Source organism: Aquarana catesbeiana, linkage group LG13, assembly GCF_042186555.1.
Source record: "Aquarana catesbeiana isolate 2022-GZ linkage group LG13, ASM4218655v1, whole genome shotgun sequence".
NCBI classification, from domain to species: Eukaryota; Metazoa; Chordata; class Amphibia; order Anura; family Ranidae; genus Aquarana; species Aquarana catesbeiana.
Genome location: NC_133336.1, coordinates 164,822,607 through 164,832,587, shown reverse-complemented (window position 1 = coordinate 164,832,587; position 9,981 = coordinate 164,822,607). Strand labels below are relative to the sequence as shown.

At 56.6% G+C, this 9,981-nt stretch overlaps 46 non-coding genes across 46 annotated transcripts; all 46 read right to left on the bottom strand.

Annotated features, from left to right (window-relative positions):
• Positions 1-7: 7 nt before the first annotated feature.
• On the bottom strand, positions 8-126 carry LOC141119062 (5S ribosomal RNA). The gene has a single exon (XR_012238415.1). It is a non-coding gene; the product is annotated as a 5S ribosomal RNA (ribosomal RNA).
• Positions 127-226: 100 nt separating this feature from the next.
• LOC141119061 (5S ribosomal RNA) lies at positions 227-345 on the bottom strand. The gene has a single exon (XR_012238414.1). It is a non-coding gene; the product is annotated as a 5S ribosomal RNA (ribosomal RNA).
• Positions 346-445: 100 nt separating this feature from the next.
• On the bottom strand, positions 446-564 carry LOC141120147 (5S ribosomal RNA). Its single transcript, XR_012239474.1, has one exon. It is a non-coding gene; the product is annotated as a 5S ribosomal RNA (ribosomal RNA).
• A 99-nt stretch (positions 565-663) lies between these two features.
• On the bottom strand, positions 664-782 carry LOC141119059 (5S ribosomal RNA). Its single transcript, XR_012238412.1, has one exon. It is a non-coding gene; the product is annotated as a 5S ribosomal RNA (ribosomal RNA).
• Positions 783-882: 100 nt separating this feature from the next.
• On the bottom strand, positions 883-1,001 carry LOC141119058 (5S ribosomal RNA). Its single transcript, XR_012238411.1, has one exon. It is a non-coding gene; the product is annotated as a 5S ribosomal RNA (ribosomal RNA).
• A 99-nt stretch (positions 1,002-1,100) lies between these two features.
• LOC141119057 (5S ribosomal RNA) lies at positions 1,101-1,219 on the bottom strand. Its single transcript, XR_012238410.1, has one exon. It is a non-coding gene; the product is annotated as a 5S ribosomal RNA (ribosomal RNA).
• Positions 1,220-1,319: 100 nt separating this feature from the next.
• LOC141119056 (5S ribosomal RNA) lies at positions 1,320-1,438 on the bottom strand. Its single transcript, XR_012238409.1, has one exon. It is a non-coding gene; the product is annotated as a 5S ribosomal RNA (ribosomal RNA).
• Positions 1,439-1,538: 100 nt separating this feature from the next.
• Positions 1,539-1,657, bottom strand: LOC141119055 (5S ribosomal RNA). The gene has a single exon (XR_012238408.1). It is a non-coding gene; the product is annotated as a 5S ribosomal RNA (ribosomal RNA).
• Positions 1,658-1,756: 99 nt separating this feature from the next.
• On the bottom strand, positions 1,757-1,875 carry LOC141119054 (5S ribosomal RNA). The gene has a single exon (XR_012238407.1). It is a non-coding gene; the product is annotated as a 5S ribosomal RNA (ribosomal RNA).
• Positions 1,876-1,974: 99 nt separating this feature from the next.
• On the bottom strand, positions 1,975-2,093 carry LOC141119053 (5S ribosomal RNA). The gene has a single exon (XR_012238406.1). It is a non-coding gene; the product is annotated as a 5S ribosomal RNA (ribosomal RNA).
• Positions 2,094-2,192: 99 nt separating this feature from the next.
• Positions 2,193-2,311, bottom strand: LOC141119052 (5S ribosomal RNA). The gene has a single exon (XR_012238405.1). It is a non-coding gene; the product is annotated as a 5S ribosomal RNA (ribosomal RNA).
• Positions 2,312-2,411: 100 nt separating this feature from the next.
• LOC141119051 (5S ribosomal RNA) lies at positions 2,412-2,530 on the bottom strand. The gene has a single exon (XR_012238404.1). It is a non-coding gene; the product is annotated as a 5S ribosomal RNA (ribosomal RNA).
• Positions 2,531-2,630: 100 nt separating this feature from the next.
• On the bottom strand, positions 2,631-2,749 carry LOC141117868 (5S ribosomal RNA). Its single transcript, XR_012237262.1, has one exon. It is a non-coding gene; the product is annotated as a 5S ribosomal RNA (ribosomal RNA).
• A 101-nt stretch (positions 2,750-2,850) lies between these two features.
• LOC141119049 (5S ribosomal RNA) lies at positions 2,851-2,969 on the bottom strand. Its single transcript, XR_012238403.1, has one exon. It is a non-coding gene; the product is annotated as a 5S ribosomal RNA (ribosomal RNA).
• A 98-nt stretch (positions 2,970-3,067) lies between these two features.
• On the bottom strand, positions 3,068-3,186 carry LOC141119975 (5S ribosomal RNA). The gene has a single exon (XR_012239308.1). It is a non-coding gene; the product is annotated as a 5S ribosomal RNA (ribosomal RNA).
• A 99-nt stretch (positions 3,187-3,285) lies between these two features.
• On the bottom strand, positions 3,286-3,404 carry LOC141119047 (5S ribosomal RNA). The gene has a single exon (XR_012238401.1). It is a non-coding gene; the product is annotated as a 5S ribosomal RNA (ribosomal RNA).
• A 100-nt stretch (positions 3,405-3,504) lies between these two features.
• Positions 3,505-3,623, bottom strand: LOC141119046 (5S ribosomal RNA). Its single transcript, XR_012238400.1, has one exon. It is a non-coding gene; the product is annotated as a 5S ribosomal RNA (ribosomal RNA).
• A 99-nt stretch (positions 3,624-3,722) lies between these two features.
• On the bottom strand, positions 3,723-3,841 carry LOC141119045 (5S ribosomal RNA). Its single transcript, XR_012238399.1, has one exon. It is a non-coding gene; the product is annotated as a 5S ribosomal RNA (ribosomal RNA).
• A 98-nt stretch (positions 3,842-3,939) lies between these two features.
• On the bottom strand, positions 3,940-4,058 carry LOC141119044 (5S ribosomal RNA). Its single transcript, XR_012238398.1, has one exon. It is a non-coding gene; the product is annotated as a 5S ribosomal RNA (ribosomal RNA).
• Positions 4,059-4,157: 99 nt separating this feature from the next.
• On the bottom strand, positions 4,158-4,276 carry LOC141119043 (5S ribosomal RNA). The gene has a single exon (XR_012238397.1). It is a non-coding gene; the product is annotated as a 5S ribosomal RNA (ribosomal RNA).
• A 100-nt stretch (positions 4,277-4,376) lies between these two features.
• LOC141119041 (5S ribosomal RNA) lies at positions 4,377-4,495 on the bottom strand. Its single transcript, XR_012238395.1, has one exon. It is a non-coding gene; the product is annotated as a 5S ribosomal RNA (ribosomal RNA).
• A 100-nt stretch (positions 4,496-4,595) lies between these two features.
• LOC141119040 (5S ribosomal RNA) lies at positions 4,596-4,714 on the bottom strand. The gene has a single exon (XR_012238394.1). It is a non-coding gene; the product is annotated as a 5S ribosomal RNA (ribosomal RNA).
• A 100-nt stretch (positions 4,715-4,814) lies between these two features.
• Positions 4,815-4,933, bottom strand: LOC141119039 (5S ribosomal RNA). The gene has a single exon (XR_012238393.1). It is a non-coding gene; the product is annotated as a 5S ribosomal RNA (ribosomal RNA).
• Positions 4,934-5,031: 98 nt separating this feature from the next.
• LOC141119974 (5S ribosomal RNA) lies at positions 5,032-5,150 on the bottom strand. The gene has a single exon (XR_012239307.1). It is a non-coding gene; the product is annotated as a 5S ribosomal RNA (ribosomal RNA).
• A 99-nt stretch (positions 5,151-5,249) lies between these two features.
• Positions 5,250-5,368, bottom strand: LOC141119038 (5S ribosomal RNA). Its single transcript, XR_012238392.1, has one exon. It is a non-coding gene; the product is annotated as a 5S ribosomal RNA (ribosomal RNA).
• A 100-nt stretch (positions 5,369-5,468) lies between these two features.
• On the bottom strand, positions 5,469-5,587 carry LOC141119037 (5S ribosomal RNA). The gene has a single exon (XR_012238391.1). It is a non-coding gene; the product is annotated as a 5S ribosomal RNA (ribosomal RNA).
• Positions 5,588-5,686: 99 nt separating this feature from the next.
• Positions 5,687-5,805, bottom strand: LOC141119035 (5S ribosomal RNA). Its single transcript, XR_012238389.1, has one exon. It is a non-coding gene; the product is annotated as a 5S ribosomal RNA (ribosomal RNA).
• A 100-nt stretch (positions 5,806-5,905) lies between these two features.
• Positions 5,906-6,024, bottom strand: LOC141119033 (5S ribosomal RNA). The gene has a single exon (XR_012238388.1). It is a non-coding gene; the product is annotated as a 5S ribosomal RNA (ribosomal RNA).
• A 99-nt stretch (positions 6,025-6,123) lies between these two features.
• On the bottom strand, positions 6,124-6,242 carry LOC141119032 (5S ribosomal RNA). The gene has a single exon (XR_012238387.1). It is a non-coding gene; the product is annotated as a 5S ribosomal RNA (ribosomal RNA).
• Positions 6,243-6,342: 100 nt separating this feature from the next.
• Positions 6,343-6,461, bottom strand: LOC141119031 (5S ribosomal RNA). The gene has a single exon (XR_012238386.1). It is a non-coding gene; the product is annotated as a 5S ribosomal RNA (ribosomal RNA).
• Positions 6,462-6,561: 100 nt separating this feature from the next.
• On the bottom strand, positions 6,562-6,680 carry LOC141119030 (5S ribosomal RNA). Its single transcript, XR_012238385.1, has one exon. It is a non-coding gene; the product is annotated as a 5S ribosomal RNA (ribosomal RNA).
• A 99-nt stretch (positions 6,681-6,779) lies between these two features.
• LOC141119029 (5S ribosomal RNA) lies at positions 6,780-6,898 on the bottom strand. The gene has a single exon (XR_012238384.1). It is a non-coding gene; the product is annotated as a 5S ribosomal RNA (ribosomal RNA).
• Positions 6,899-6,996: 98 nt separating this feature from the next.
• On the bottom strand, positions 6,997-7,115 carry LOC141119028 (5S ribosomal RNA). The gene has a single exon (XR_012238383.1). It is a non-coding gene; the product is annotated as a 5S ribosomal RNA (ribosomal RNA).
• A 99-nt stretch (positions 7,116-7,214) lies between these two features.
• LOC141119027 (5S ribosomal RNA) lies at positions 7,215-7,333 on the bottom strand. Its single transcript, XR_012238382.1, has one exon. It is a non-coding gene; the product is annotated as a 5S ribosomal RNA (ribosomal RNA).
• Positions 7,334-7,433: 100 nt separating this feature from the next.
• On the bottom strand, positions 7,434-7,552 carry LOC141119026 (5S ribosomal RNA). Its single transcript, XR_012238381.1, has one exon. It is a non-coding gene; the product is annotated as a 5S ribosomal RNA (ribosomal RNA).
• A 100-nt stretch (positions 7,553-7,652) lies between these two features.
• LOC141119025 (5S ribosomal RNA) lies at positions 7,653-7,771 on the bottom strand. Its single transcript, XR_012238380.1, has one exon. It is a non-coding gene; the product is annotated as a 5S ribosomal RNA (ribosomal RNA).
• A 100-nt stretch (positions 7,772-7,871) lies between these two features.
• On the bottom strand, positions 7,872-7,990 carry LOC141119023 (5S ribosomal RNA). The gene has a single exon (XR_012238378.1). It is a non-coding gene; the product is annotated as a 5S ribosomal RNA (ribosomal RNA).
• A 98-nt stretch (positions 7,991-8,088) lies between these two features.
• Positions 8,089-8,207, bottom strand: LOC141119022 (5S ribosomal RNA). Its single transcript, XR_012238377.1, has one exon. It is a non-coding gene; the product is annotated as a 5S ribosomal RNA (ribosomal RNA).
• A 100-nt stretch (positions 8,208-8,307) lies between these two features.
• Positions 8,308-8,426, bottom strand: LOC141119021 (5S ribosomal RNA). Its single transcript, XR_012238376.1, has one exon. It is a non-coding gene; the product is annotated as a 5S ribosomal RNA (ribosomal RNA).
• Positions 8,427-8,526: 100 nt separating this feature from the next.
• Positions 8,527-8,645, bottom strand: LOC141119020 (5S ribosomal RNA). The gene has a single exon (XR_012238375.1). It is a non-coding gene; the product is annotated as a 5S ribosomal RNA (ribosomal RNA).
• Positions 8,646-8,744: 99 nt separating this feature from the next.
• LOC141119019 (5S ribosomal RNA) lies at positions 8,745-8,863 on the bottom strand. The gene has a single exon (XR_012238374.1). It is a non-coding gene; the product is annotated as a 5S ribosomal RNA (ribosomal RNA).
• Positions 8,864-8,961: 98 nt separating this feature from the next.
• On the bottom strand, positions 8,962-9,080 carry LOC141119018 (5S ribosomal RNA). Its single transcript, XR_012238373.1, has one exon. It is a non-coding gene; the product is annotated as a 5S ribosomal RNA (ribosomal RNA).
• A 99-nt stretch (positions 9,081-9,179) lies between these two features.
• On the bottom strand, positions 9,180-9,298 carry LOC141119017 (5S ribosomal RNA). The gene has a single exon (XR_012238372.1). It is a non-coding gene; the product is annotated as a 5S ribosomal RNA (ribosomal RNA).
• A 100-nt stretch (positions 9,299-9,398) lies between these two features.
• Positions 9,399-9,517, bottom strand: LOC141119016 (5S ribosomal RNA). Its single transcript, XR_012238371.1, has one exon. It is a non-coding gene; the product is annotated as a 5S ribosomal RNA (ribosomal RNA).
• A 100-nt stretch (positions 9,518-9,617) lies between these two features.
• On the bottom strand, positions 9,618-9,736 carry LOC141119015 (5S ribosomal RNA). Its single transcript, XR_012238370.1, has one exon. It is a non-coding gene; the product is annotated as a 5S ribosomal RNA (ribosomal RNA).
• Positions 9,737-9,836: 100 nt separating this feature from the next.
• LOC141119014 (5S ribosomal RNA) lies at positions 9,837-9,955 on the bottom strand. The gene has a single exon (XR_012238369.1). It is a non-coding gene; the product is annotated as a 5S ribosomal RNA (ribosomal RNA).
• Positions 9,956-9,981: the final 26 nt, after the last annotated feature.

Genomic DNA, 9,981 nt, shown 5'->3' with positions numbered 1-9,981 from the left:
AAAAAGAAGCCTACGGCACCTGGTATTCCCAGGCGGTCTCCCATCCAGGTACTAACCAGGCCCGACCCTGCTTAGCCTCCGAGATCAGACGAGATCGGGCGCTTTCAGGGTGATGTGGCCGTAGGCGATCTCTAACGGCACGCTCAACCCTCTTGACCTTGGCGGCGCCAAGATGGGAAACGAGGAAAAAAAACAGGGCAAGTCCAGAACGCCCCCCAAAAAAAGAAGCCTACGGCACCTGGTATTCCCAGGCGGTCTCCCATCCAGGTACTAACCAGGCCCGACCCTGCTTAGCCTCCGAGATCAGACGAGATCGGGCGCTTTCAGGGTGATGTGGCCGTAGGCGATCTCTAACGGCACGCTCAACCCTCTTGACCTTGGCGGCGCCAAGATGGGAAACGAGGAAAAAAAACAGGGCAAGTCCAGAACTCCCCCAAAAAAAAGAAGCCTACGGCACCTGGTATTCCCAGGCGGTCTCCCATCCAGGTACTAACCAGGCCCGACCCTGCTTAGCCTCCGAGATCAGACGAGATCGGGCGCTTTCAGGGTGATGTGGCCGTAGGTGATCTCTTACGGCACGCTCAACCCTCTTGACTTTGGCGGCGCCAAGATGGGAAACGAGGAAAAAAAACAGGGCAAGTCCAGAAATCCAAGAAAAAAAGAAGCCTACGGCACCTGGTATTCCCAGGCGGTCTCCCATCCAGGTACTAACCAGGCCCGACCCTGCTTAGCCTCCGAGATCAGACGAGATCGGGCGCTTTCAGGGTGATGTGGCCGTAGGCGATCTCTTACGGCACGCTCAACCCTCTTGACTTTGGCGGCACCAAGATGGGAAACGAGGAAAAAAAACAGGGCAAGTCCAGAACTCCCCCAAAAAAAAGAAGCCTACGGCACCTGGTATTCCCAGGCGGTCTCCCATCCAGGTACTAACCAGGCCCGACCCTGCTTAGCCTCCGAGATCAGACGAGATCGGGCGCTTTCAGGGTGATGTGGCCGTAGGCGATCTCTTACGGCACGCTCAACCCTCTTGACTTTGGCGGCGCCAAGATGGGAAACGAGGAAAAAAAACAGGGCAAGTCCAGAAATCCAAGAAAAAAAGAAGCCTACGGCACCTGGTATTCCCAGGCGGTCTCCCATCCAGGTACTAACCAGGCCCGACCCTGCTTAGCCTCCGAGATCAGACGAGATCGGGCGCTTTCAGGGTGATGTGGCCGTAGGCGATCTCTAACGGCACGCTCAACCCTCTTGACCTTGGCGGCGCCAAGATGGGAAACGAGGAAAAAAAACAGGGCAAGTCCAGAACGCCCCCCAAAAAAAGAAGCCTACGGCACCTGGTATTCCCAGGCGGTCTCCCATCCAGGTACTAACCAGGCCCGACCCTGCTTAGCCTCCGAGATCAGACGAGATCGGGCGCTTTCAGGGTGATGTGGCCGTAGGCGATCTCTAACGGCACGCTCAACCCTCTTGACCTTGGCGGCGCCAAGATGGGAAACGAGGAAAAAAAACAGGGCAAGTCCAGAACTCCCCCAAAAAAAAGAAGCCTACGGCACCTGGTATTCCCAGGCGGTCTCCCATCCAGGTACTAACCAGGCCCGACCCTGCTTAGCCTCCGAGATCAGACGAGATCGGGCGCTTTCAGGGTGATGTGGCCGTAGGCGATCTCTTACGGCACGCTCAACCCTCTTGACTTTGGCGGCGCCAAGATGGGAAACGAGGAAAAAAAACAGGGCAAGTCCAGAAATCCAAGAAAAAAAGAAGCCTACGGCACCTGGTATTCCCAGGCGGTCTCCCATCCAGGTACTAACCAGGCCCGACCCTGCTTAGCCTCCGAGATCAGACGAGATCGGGCGCTTTCAGGGTGATGTGGCCGTAGGCGATCTCTTACGGCACGCTCAACCCTCTTGACTTTGGCGGCACCAAGATGGGAAACGAGGAAAAAAAACAGGGCAAGTCCAGAACTCCAAGAAAAAAAGAAGCCTACGGCACCTGGTATTCCCAGGCGGTCTCCCATCCAGGTACTAACCAGGCCCGACCCTGCTTAGCCTCCGAGATCAGACGAGATCGGGCGCTTTCAGGGTGATGTGGCCGTAGGCGATCTCTTACGGCACGCTCAACCCTCTTGACTTTGGCGGCGCCAAGATGGGAAACGAGGAAAAAAAACAGGGCAAGTCCAGAAATCCAAGAAAAAAAGAAGCCTACGGCACCTGGTATTCCCAGGCGGTCTCCCATCCAGGTACTAACCAGGCCCGACCCTGCTTAGCCTCCGAGATCAGACGAGATCGGGCGCTTTCAGGGTGATGTGGCCGTAGGCGATCTCTAACGGCACGCTCAACCCTCTTGACCTTGGCGGCGCCAAGATGGGAAACGAGGAAAAAAAACAGGGCAAGTCCAGAACGCCCCCCAAAAAAAGAAGCCTACGGCACCTGGTATTCCCAGGCGGTCTCCCATCCAGGTACTAACCAGGCCCGACCCTGCTTAGCCTCCGAGATCAGACGAGATCGGGCGCTTTCAGGGTGATGTGGCCGTAGGCGATCTCTAACGGCACGCTCAACCCTCTTGACCTTGGCGGCGCCAAGATGGGAAACGAGGAAAAAAAACAGGGCAAGTCCAGAACTCCCCCAAAAAAAAGAAGCCTACGGCACCTGGTATTCCCAGGCGGTCTCCCATCCAGGTACTAACCAGGCCCTACCCTGCTTAGCCTCCGAGATCAGACGAGATCGGGCGCTTTCAGGGTGATGTGGCCGTAGGCGATCTCTAACGGCAACGCTCAACCCTCTTGACCTTGGCGGCGCCAAGATGGGAAACGAGGAAAAAAAACAGGGCAAGTCCAGAACGCCCCCCAAAAAAAGAAGCCTACGGCACCTGGTATTCCCAGGCGGTCTCCCATCCAGGTACTAACCAGGCCCGACCCTGCTTAGCCTCCGAGATCAGACGAGATCGGGCGCTTTCAGGGTGATGTGGCCGTAGGCGATCTCTTACGGCACGCTCAACCCTCTTGACTTTGGCGGCACCAAGATGGGAAACGAGGAAAAAAACAGGGCAAGTCCAGAACTCCAAGAAAAAGAGAAGCCTACGGCACCTGGTATTCCCAGGCGGTCTCCCATCCAGGTACTAACCAGGCCCGACCCTGCTTAGCCTCCGAGATCAGACGAGATCGGGCGCTTTCAGGGTGATGTGGCCATAGGCGATCTCTTACGGCACGCTCAACCCTCTTGACTTTGGCGGCGCCAAGATGGGAAACGAGGAAAAAAAACAGGGCAAGTCCAGAAATCCAAGAAAAAAAGAAGCCTACGGCACCTGGTATTCCCAGGCGGTCTCCCATCCAGGTACTAACCAGGCCCGACCCTGCTTAGCCTCCGAGATCAGACGAGATCGGGCGCTTTCAGGGTGATGTGGCCGTAGGCGATCTCTTACGGCACGCTCAACCCTCTTGACCTTGGCGGCGCCAAGATGGGAAACGAGGAAAAAAAACAGGGCAAGTCCAGAACTCCCCCAAAAAAAAGAAGCCTACGGCACCTGGTATTCCCAGGCGGTCTCCCATCCAGGTACTAACCAGGCCCGACCCTGCTTAGCCTCCGAGATCAGACGAGATCGGGCGCTTTCAGGGTGATGTGGCCGTAGGCGATCTCTTACGGCACGCTCAACCCTCTTGACTTTGGCGGCGCCAAGATGGGAAACGAGGAAAAAAAACAGGGCAAGTCCAGAAATCCAAGAAAAAAAGAAGCCTACGGCACCTGGTATTCCCAGGCGGTCTCCCATCCAGGTACTAACCAGGCCCGACCCTGCTTAGCCTCCGAGATCAGACGAGATCGGGCGCTTTCAGGGTGATGTGGCCGTAGGCGATCTCTTACGGCACGCTCAACCCTCTTGACTTTGGCGGCACCAAGATGGGAAACGAGGAAAAAAACAGGGCAAGTCCAGAACTCCAAGAAAAAAAGAAGCCTACGGCACCTGGTATTCCCAGGCGGTCTCCCATCCAGGTACTAACCAGGCCCGACCCTGCTTAGCCTCCGAGATCAGACGAGATCGGGCGCTTTCAGGGTGATGTGGCCGTAGGCGATCTCTTACGGCACGCTCAACCCTCTTGACTTTGGCGGCGCCAAGATGGGAAACGAGGAAAAAAAACAGGGCAAGTCCAGAAATCCAAGAAAAAAAGAAGCCTACGGCACCTGGTATTCCCAGGCGGTCTCCCATCCAGGTACTAACCAGGCCCGACCCTGCTTAGCCTCCGAGATCAGACGAGATCGGGCGCTTTCAGGGTGATGTGGCCGTAGGCGATCTCTAACGGCACGCTCAACCCTCTTGACCTTGGCGGCGCCAAGATGGGAAACGAGGAAAAAAAACAGGGCAAGTCCAGAACGCCCCCCAAAAAAAGAAGCCTACGGCACCTGGTATTCCCAGGCGGTCTCCCATCCAGGTACTAACCAGGCCCGACCCTGCTTAGCCTCCGAGATCAGACGAGATCGGGCGCTTTCAGGGTGATGTGGCCGTAGGCGATCTCTAACGGCACGCTCAACCCTCTTGACCTTGGCGGCGCCAAGATGGGAAACGAGGAAAAAAAACAGGGCAAGTCCAGAACTCCCCCAAAAAAAAGAAGCCTACGGCACCTGGTATTCCCAGGCGGTCTCCCATCCAGGTACTAACCAGGCCCGACCCTGCTTAGCCTCCGAGATCAGACGAGATCGGGCGCTTTCAGGGTGATGTGGCCGTAGGCGATCTCTAACGGCACGCTCAACCCTCTTGACCTTGGCGGCGCCAAGATGGGAAACGAGGAAAAAAAACAGGGCAAGTCCAGAACGCCCCCCAAAAAAAGAAGCCTACGGCACCTGGTATTCCCAGGCGGTCTCCCATCCAGGTACTAACCAGGCCCGACCCTGCTTAGCCTCCGAGATCAGACGAGATCGGGCGCTTTCAGGGTGATGTGGCCGTAGGCGATCTCTTACGGCACGCTCAACCCTCTTGACTTTGGCGGCACCAAGATGGGAAACGAGGAAAAAAACAGGGCAAGTCCAGAACTCCAAGAAAAAGAGAAGCCTACGGCACCTGGTATTCCCAGGCGGTCTCCCATCCAGGTACTAACCAGGCCCGACCCTGCTTAGCCTCCGAGATCAGACGAGATCGGGCGCTTTCAGGGTGATGTGGCCATAGGCGATCTCTTACGGCACGCTCAACCCTCTTGACTTTGGCGGCGCCAAGATGGGAAACGAGGAAAAAAAACAGGGCAAGTCCAGAAATCCAAGAAAAAAAGAAGCCTACGGCACCTGGTATTCCCAGGCGGTCTCCCATCCAGGTACTAACCAGGCCCGACCCTGCTTAGCCTCCGAGATCAGACGAGATCGGGCGCTTTCAGGGTGATGTGGCCGTAGGCGATCTCTTACGGCACGCTCAACCCTCTTGACCTTGGCGGCGCCAAGATGGGAAACGAGGAAAAAAAACAGGGCAAGTCCAGAACTCCCCCAAAAAAAAGAAGCCTACGGCACCTGGTATTCCCAGGCGGTCTCCCATCCAGGTACTAACCAGGCCCGACCCTGCTTAGCCTCCGAGATCAGACGAGATCGGGCGCTTTCAGGGTGATGTGGCCGTAGGCGATCTCTTACGGCACGCTCAACCCTCTTGACTTTGGCGGCGCCAAGATGGGAAACGAGGAAAAAAAACAGGGCAAGTCCAGAAATCCAAGAAAAAAAGAAGCCTACGGCACCTGGTATTCCCAGGCGGTCTCCCATCCAGGTACTAACCAGGCCCGACCCTGCTTAGCCTCCGAGATCAGACGAGATCGGGCGCTTTCAGGGTGATGTGGCCGTAGGCGATCTCTAACGGCACGCTCAACCCTCTTGACCTTGGCGGCGCCAAGATGGGAAACGAGGAAAAAAAACAGGGCAAGTCCAGAACGCCCCCCAAAAAAAGAAGCCTACGGCACCTGGTATTCCCAGGCGGTCTCCCATCCAGGTACTAACCAGGCCCGACCCTGCTTAGCCTCCGAGATCAGACGAGATCGGGCGCTTTCAGGGTGATGTGGCCGTAGGCGATCTCTTACGGCACGCTCAACCCTCTTGACTTTGGCGGCGCCAAGATGGGAAACGAGGAAAAAAAACAGGGCAAGTCCAGAAATCCAAGAAAAAAAGAAGCCTACGGCACCTGGTATTCCCAGGCGGTCTCCCATCCAGGTACTAACCAGGCCCGACCCTGCTTAGCCTCCGAGATCAGACGAGATCGGGCGCTTTCAGGGTGATGTGGCCGTAGGCGATCTCTAACGGCACGCTCAACCCTCTTGACCTTGGCGGCGCCAAGATGGGAAACGAGGAAAAAAAACAGGGCAAGTCCAGAACGCCCCCCAAAAAAAGAAGCCTACGGCACCTGGTATTCCCAGGCGGTCTCCCATCCAGGTACTAACCAGGCCCGACCCTGCTTAGCCTCCGAGATCAGACGAGATCGGGCGCTTTCAGGGTGATGTGGCCGTAGGCGATCTCTAACGGCACGCTCAACCCTCTTGACCTTGGCGGCGCCAAGATGGGAAACGAGGAAAAAAAACAGGGCAAGTCCAGAACTCCCCCAAAAAAAAGAAGCCTACGGCACCTGGTATTCCCAGGCGGTCTCCCATCCAGGTACTAACCAGGCCCGACCCTGCTTAGCCTCCGAGATCAGACGAGATCGGGCGCTTTCAGGGTGATGTGGCCGTAGGCGATCTCTTACGGCACGCTCAACCCTCTTGACTTTGGCGGCGCCAAGATGGGAAACGAGGAAAAAAAACAGGGCAAGTCCAGAAATCCAAGAAAAAAAGAAGCCTACGGCACCTGGTATTCCCAGGCGGTCTCCCATCCAGGTACTAACCAGGCCCGACCCTGCTTAGCCTCCGAGATCAGACGAGATCGGGCGCTTTCAGGGTGATGTGGCCGTAGGCGATCTCTTACGGCACGCTCAACCCTCTTGACTTTGGCGGCACCAAGATGGGAAACGAGGAAAAAAACAGGGCAAGTCCAGAACTCCAAGAAAAAAAGAAGCCTACGGCACCTGGTATTCCCAGGCGGTCTCCCATCCAGGTACTAACCAGGCCCGACCCTGCTTAGCCTCCGAGATCAGACGAGATCGGGCGCTTTCAGGGTGATGTGGCCGTAGGCGATCTCTTACGGCACGCTCAACCCTCTTGACTTTGGCGGCGCCAAGATGGGAAACGAGGAAAAAAAACAGGGCAAGTCCAGAAATCCAAGAAAAAAAGAAGCCTACGGCACCTGGTATTCCCAGGCGGTCTCCCATCCAGGTACTAACCAGGCCCGACCCTGCTTAGCCTCCGAGATCAGACGAGATCGGGCGCTTTCAGGGTGATGTGGCCGTAGGCGATCTCTAACGGCACGCTCAACCCTCTTGACCTTGGCGGCGCCAAGATGGGAAACGAGGAAAAAAAACAGGGCAAGTCCAGAACGCCCCCCAAAAAAAGAAGCCTACGGCACCTGGTATTCCCAGGCGGTCTCCCATCCAGGTACTAACCAGGCCCGACCCTGCTTAGCCTCCGAGATCAGACGAGATCGGGCGCTTTCAGGGTGATGTGGCCGTAGGCGATCTCTAACGGCACGCTCAACCCTCTTGACCTTGGCGGCGCCAAGATGGGAAACGAGGAAAAAAAACAGGGCAAGTCCAGAACTCCCCCAAAAAAAAGAAGCCTACGGCACCTGGTATTCCCAGGCGGTCTCCCATCCAGGTACTAACCAGGCCCGACCCTGCTTAGCCTCCGAGATCAGACGAGATCGGGCGCTTTCAGGGTGATGTGGCCGTAGGCGATCTCTAACGGCACGCTCAACCCTCTTGACCTTGGCGGCGCCAAGATGGGAAACGAGGAAAAAAAACAGGGCAAGTCCAGAACGCCCCCCAAAAAAAGAAGCCTACGGCACCTGGTATTCCCAGGCGGTCTCCCATCCAGGTACTAACCAGGCCCGACCCTGCTTAGCCTCCGAGATCAGACGAGATCGGGCGCTTTCAGGGTGATGTGGCCGTAGGCGATCTCTTACGGCACGCTCAACCCTCTTGACTTTGGCGGCACCAAGATGGGAAACGAGGAAAAAAACAGGGCAAGTCCAGAACTCCAAGAAAAAGAGAAGCCTACGGCACCTGGTATTCCCAGGCGGTCTCCCATCCAGGTACTAACCAGGCCCGACCCTGCTTAGCCTCCGAGATCAGACGAGATCGGGCGCTTTCAGGGTGATGTGGCCGTAGGCGATCTCTAACGGCACGCTCAACCCTCTTGACCTTGGCGGCGCCAAGATGGGAAACGAGGAAAAAAAACAGGGCAAGTCCAGAACGCCCCCCAAAAAAAGAAGCCTACGGCACCTGGTATTCCCAGGCGGTCTCCCATCCAGGTACTAACCAGGCCCGACCCTGCTTAGCCTCCGAGATCAGACGAGATCGGGCGCTTTCAGGGTGATGTGGCCGTAGGCGATCTCTAACGGCACGCTCAACCCTCTTGACCTTGGCGGCGCCAAGATGGGAAACGAGGAAAAAAAACAGGGCAAGTCCAGAACTCCCCCAAAAAAAAGAAGCCTACGGCACCTGGTATTCCCAGGCGGTCTCCCATCCAGGTACTAACCAGGCCCGACCCTGCTTAGCCTCCGAGATCAGACGAGATCGGGCGCTTTCAGGGTGATGTGGCCGTAGGCGATCTCTTACGGCACGCTCAACCCTCTTGACTTTGGCGGCGCCAAGATGGGAAACGAGGAAAAAAAACAGGGCAAGTCCAGAAATCCAAGAAAAAAAGAAGCCTACGGCACCTGGTATTCCCAGGCGGTCTCCCATCCAGGTACTAACCAGGCCCGACCCTGCTTAGCCTCCGAGATCAGACGAGATCGGGCGCTTTCAGGGTGATGTGGCCGTAGGCGATCTCTTACGGCACGCTCAACCCTCTTGACTTTGGCGGCACCAAGATGGGAAACGAGGAAAAAAACAGGGCAAGTCCAGAACTCCAAGAAAAAAAGAAGCCTACGGCACCTGGTATTCCCAGGCGGTCTCCCATCCAGGTACTAACCAGGCCCGACCCTGCTTAGCCTCCGAGATCAGACGAGATCGGGCGCTTTCAGGGTGATGTGGCCGTAGGCGATCTCTTACGGCACGCTCAACCCTCTTGACTTTGGCGGCGCCAAGATGGGAAACGAGGAAAAAAAACAGGGCAAGTCCAGAAATCCAAGAAAAAAAGAAGCCTACGGCACCTGGTATTCCCAGGCGGTCTCCCATCCAGGTACTAACCAGGCCCGACCCTGCTTAGCCTCCGAGATCAGACGAGATCGGGCGCTTTCAGGGTGATGTGGCCGTAGGCGATCTCTAACGGCACGCTCAACCCTCTTGACCTTGGCGGCGCCAAGATGGGAAACGAGGAAAAAAAACAGGGCAAGTCCAGAACGCCCCCCAAAAAAAGAAGCCTACGGCACCTGGTATTCCCAGGCGGTCTCCCATCCAGGTACTAACCAGGCCCGACCCTGCTTAGCCTCCGAGATCAGACGAGATCGGGCGCTTTCAGGGTGATGTGGCCGTAGGCGATCTCTAACGGCACGCTCAACCCTCTTGACCTTGGCGGCGCCAAGATGGGAAACGAGGAAAAAAAACAGGGCAAGTCCAGAACTCCCCCAAAAAAAAGAAGCCTACGGCACCTGGTATTCCCAGGCGGTCTCCCATCCAGGTACTAACCAGGCCCGACCCTGCTTAGCCTCCGAGATCAGACGAGATCGGGCGCTTTCAGGGTGATGTGGCCGTAGGCGATCTCTAATGGCACGCTCAACCCTCTTGACCTTGGCGGCGCCAAGATGGGAAACGAGGAAAAAAAACAGGGCAAGTCCAGAACGCCCCCCAAAAAAAGAAGCCTACGGCACCTGGTATTCCCAGGCGGTCTCCCATCCAGGTACTAACCAGGCCCGACCCTGCTTAGCCTCCGAGATCAGACGAGATCGGGCGCTTTCAGGGTGATGTGGCCGTAGGCGATCTCTTACGGCACGCTCAACCCTC